The sequence below is a fragment of the Colobus angolensis genome, unplaced genomic scaffold (genome assembly GCF_000951035.1).
Source record: "Colobus angolensis palliatus isolate OR3802 unplaced genomic scaffold, Cang.pa_1.0 Scaffold144, whole genome shotgun sequence".
Lineage (NCBI taxonomy): Eukaryota > Metazoa > Chordata > Mammalia > Primates > Cercopithecidae > Colobus > Colobus angolensis.
The window spans coordinates 2,826,578-2,831,708 of record NW_012114533.1 but is presented as its reverse complement, the minus strand read 5'-3'; positions in this window follow the sequence as shown (position 1 = coordinate 2,831,708).

Genomic DNA, 5,131 nt, shown 5'->3' with positions numbered 1-5,131 from the left:
ATTTTTGTATTTTTTAGTAGAGATGGGGGTTTCACCATGTTGCCCAGGGTGGTCTCGATCTCTTGACCTCATGATCTGCCCACCTCGGCCTCCCAAAGTGCTGAGATTACAGGCGTTAGACACTGCACCCGGCCAATTTTAGCTTTTTCTAAAGAGAGGGTCTTACTCTAAAGAGAGGGCTGGTCTCAAATTCCTGGCTTCAAGTGATCCTCCCACCTTGACTTCCCAAAGTGGATTCATTATTTTAAAAATCTTTTATAAAACTAGACATAGATGTGAACTTCCTCAATCTGATAAAACCTCTACAAAGCTCTTTGTATTAGTTATCCATTGAAGCATAACAAATGACCCCAAAATTTGATAGCTTAACACACTTAAACACATTTATGATCTCACACAGTTTCTATGGGTGAGAAATTCGGGCAGCTTAGCTGAGTGCTTCCAGTTTAGTATTTCCCATGATGTTGCAGTCCAGAACATTGGCCAGTACTGCAGTCATCTGAAGGTTTGACTGGGGCTGGAGGATCCTCTTTCAAGGTGGCTGACTCAGGGCTGGCAAATTGATGTTGGTTGCCAGCAGGAGGCCTCCTTGCTGCAGTGACCCTTCTGTAGAGCTGCTTTAGTGTCCTTCACACAGCAGCTGGCTTCCCCAGAGCAGGTAAACCAAGAGAGAGCAAGACGGAAACAATATCTTTTATAACCTAGCCTGAGAAGTCACACACGACCATTTCTGCAATATCCTATTACACAAGTCGGCCCTCTTCAGATATGGGATGTGAATATCATTAGACAAAGATCATTTGGAGCCATATAGAGACTGGTTATCACAATTTCATGTCATATATCTTCTTTCATGGTGAAATGCTAAAATTATTCCATTTCATGAACAAGACAAAAGTTGCCACTATCATCATTTCTATTCTATTGAACTAGAGCTTTTAGTTGACACAGTAAAATTGAATAACAAATAAAAGGAAGAGACAGTCACTATTTTCAGATCCCATATGTCAATATAAAAAATGCAAAAGAATATCCCACAAAATGTTAGAATTAAAGTGAGTAATGTTTCTGAATACAAAGTGAATATTAAAAAATAAATTGTGCTAGCAACAATTGGAAAGTACAATTTCAGGACCAGGCTCATCACTCTCCCACCTTTTGGAGTCTTCAGTGTCTATTATTCCACTCTGTGTGTCTATGTGCACTCACTGTTAGCTCTCACTAATAAGTGAAAACATGCTGTTTTCTGCTTTCTGCTTCAGAGTCATTTCAATAAGGATAATGGCCTCCAAAATATCATATTTAATGATGAAATATTAGAAGCATTTCCACCAAAATAGTATAAGATCAGGAGGCTCATTACTATCACCAATATTATATTCAAGTTTAGTCAATGCAACAAAAGAAGAAAAAGAATACAGAAATAGAAATACTGAAAAGGAAAGGCAATTTGGTAATATTTATTAACATTTTAAGTATATATATTCACCAGTTTTAGGTGGCCAAGTGAACACATTTTCCCTCTTACTACTGGAACCCCACCCTATTATAATGATGACAAATAACATAGAAATAAATAAAACTTACAGTGGTCAAAAAAAAAGGAAGGGGCTCATCAGTAAATGAAGATTTCAACCAACTTTTTGAAGTTAGAGATAAAGAAAGGGTAATGAAGCCAGGAAGAAGCAGCTACTGCCTAGGGTTTGTGTGGAGGGAGTAGCAGCCAAGGGCACTGGGTAGTCCACAGGATCCAGGAGGAGCTTTTAGCTGGAGGCCCCAGATACAACAGAGGGAGCAAATGAGATGTGGGGGTTATTGATTAAAAGTCTGTACATAGAGCAGCCGGCCCATCAATGTCACTCTCCCTTCATCAGTCAAGCACCTGCCCCTCCAGTAAACAATTGATGAGTTCCCCTCAAAATAACTCAAATGGCTCAATAAGAAAGGGTTCAATACATAGAATGCAGGCTCTGGCATCACAGAACTTTCCATCATCTGTTGTGTGGGATTTGACCACCTAGACAAAAGGTTCCAAAGTGATAAAATCTGAGATTATACAACATCTGAATGTGAGCACAAGGTTTGCTGCAGGGTGTTGGGGGGTATTTTGGTGGTTGTTGTTGTTGTTTTGAGATAGGGTCTCACCCTGTCTCCCAGGCTGGAATACAGTGGTGTAATCTTGTCTCACTGCAGCCTTGACTTCCCAGGCTCCAGAGAACCTCCCACCTCAGCCTCCCAAGTAGCTGGGACTACAGGCGTGAGTCACCATGCCAGACTAACTTTTGTATTTTTGGTAGACACAGAGTTTTGCCCGATTGATTAGGCTGGTCTCAAACTCCTGAACTCAAGTTTTCCACCCGCCTTGGCCTCCCAGTGCTGGGATTACAGGCGTGAGTCACTATGCCCAGCCCGTTGGAGTTTTTAGAGTGAAATGTTTAAAGGTATATGTCGTATATGTTATGGTTGAGCTATGTCCTCCCAAAAGATATACTGAAGCCCTAAGCTCTAGTACCTCAGCATGTGACTTTATTTGGAAATAGAGTTGTTGTGGCAGATGTAACTAGTCAATTTAACATGAGGTCATGCTGGAGTAGTGTGGGCTCTTAATCCAACACAAATGGTGTCCTTCTAAGAAGAAAAGAGGCCGGGGCAGTGGCTCACACCTGTAATCCCAATACTTTGGGGGGCCAAGATGGGACGATCGCTTGAGGCCAGGAGTTTGAGACCACCCTGGGCAACATAGTGAGAGCTTGTCTCTAAAAAATATATAAGAATTAGCCAGGTGTGGTGGCATGCACCTGTAGTCCCAGCTACTCAGGAGGCTGTGGCAGGGAGGATCACTTGTTCCTAGGAGTTTAGGGCTGCAGTGAGCTATGACTGCACCACTGCACTCCAGCCTAGGGGACAAGCGAGACCCTGTCTCTAAAAATAAATAAATAAAAATTTTAACAATGAGGAAGAAGAAGACGGAAGAAGGAAGAAGAAAGGAAGAAGAAGGAAAGGAAAGAAGAAGATGACCACAAAGGAGGAGGAGGAGGAGAGAAAGAAGGAGAGAACACCGTGTGATGACAAAGGCTGAGAGTAGAGTGATGTGTCCACAAGCCAAGAAATGCCGTGGATCGCCAGCAACACCAGACGCTAAGAGAAAGGCTTGGAACAGATTCTTTCTCTGAGCCCCCAAAGATGAACCAATCCTGCTGACATCTTAATTTTGAACTTCTGCTCTCTAAACTGGGAGAGAATACATTTTGGTTGTTGTAAGCTTCCCATTTTGCAATGCTTCATAATACAGCGGCAGCCCTAGGAAACGAGTACATCTTCCGCATTAGTTTTCTATATCAAGTTGTTTTTTCTCAGGCATAGTGTATTTCTTCCAATCTTGGCATCCTTGAAAAGCCAGTGGAAATGGAATAGCAAAGTAAAAAGGAATGGGTTAACCAGGACCTCTCAGTCACTGATTACTTCCTGCCTAGACTTTATTTTTATTTATTTATTTTTTTGAGGCAGAGTCTCACTGTATCACCCAGGCTGGAGTGCAGTGGCACAGTCTTGACTCACTGCAACCTCTGCCTTTTGGGCTCAAGCAATTGTCATGCCTCAGCTTCCCAAGTAGCTGGGATGACAGGAGTCACAGGAGTGAGCCACCACACCTGGCTAATTTTTGTACTTTTTTAGTAGAGATGGGTTTTCACCTTGTTGGCCAGGCTGGTCTCAAACTCCTGATCTCAGGTGATCCACCCACCTCAGCCTCCCAAAGTGCTGAGATTACAGATGTGAGCCACCACGCCCAGCCCCTGCCTAGACTTTCCTTACAACAAAAGATACTTCTGAGTAGAGGTCAGCTACCTGAAAGAGGATCGTTGCCACAAGTTATGTTATTCAACATTAAGCTGTCTCAGCCAGGTGTCACTTACTGAAGTTGATGCAGTCCTTTCTGGTTGTGCAAAGACACATTTGGCTTCTATCTACTACTTTAGGGCTTCTAGATTCTCTAAATCTTTTTCTCCTTGTCATCTATTTTAGAGCGCATTTTGCTATCTCATGCTTCTCCTTTCTGCTCTCACTATTCTTCTTTTGAAAAAAAAAAAAAAAAAACGTGGAATATTCAGGAAACAGTGAGAAGCCCAACTTAACAGAGATACTATTTTCCTCTCTGTCATTCTCTCTCTCGTCCAAATTTCCAGGGAAGGAAACCTGATTTGCTCAGCTAGGGAGAGTACCCACTTAGTTACCCAATTAGTTACATCATTTGTGGTCAGGGCTGAGGTCATGTGGTACAAAATCACTGCCAGAGGCCCCCCACTGGAGGTAAGATAGCCCATAAACCTGATTATGAACTGGGCAGACACTCCAAAAGCACTCTGCTATTAGTTGTAATAATTCAGTAAATAACTTTGTGTACAATCTTTATAAACATCATATGATTACTTCCTTAAAATAAATTCCTAAAGGTGGAATTATTGGGTCAAAGTGTATTAATATGATTAAAGTTTTAAATTCATGTTATCAAATTCATCTCAAAAGCATTGGATTAATTCACACTCCTACTAGCAGTATATAAAATGGCCATTTGACAAAACAGTATGGGATCTTATTTTTTTAAATCTTTGCCAATTTGATGAGTTAGGTGATGTCTCGTTATTTTAATCCTCCTTTTATAATCAGTAAAGGTAAATATTTCTTTTTTTTTTTTTTAGAGACAATGCCTCACTCTGTCACCTAGGCTGGAGTGCAGTGGCACAATTTTGTCTCACTGCAACTTCCACCCTCTGGGGTTCAAGTGATTCTCCTGCCTCAGTTTCCCGAGTAGCTGGGATTACAGGCAGCCACCATCACACCCAGCTAATTTTTTGTATTTTTAGTAGAAACAGGGTTTTTCCATGTTGGCCAGGCTGGCCTCAAACTCCCAATCTCATGTGATCCTCCCACCTCGGCCTCCCAAAGGGCTGGGATTACAGGCGTGAGCCACCACTCCTGGCCAAGGTAAATATTTTCATCTGCTTCTCGGGTATTTTTTATTTCTGGCTTTTAAAGAGCCTATCCATATGAATTTGCCATTTTAAAATTTGACATTTTTCATTCTAATGGTTTGTTATAGCTCTTTATATATTACAAATATTTACCTTTTTTT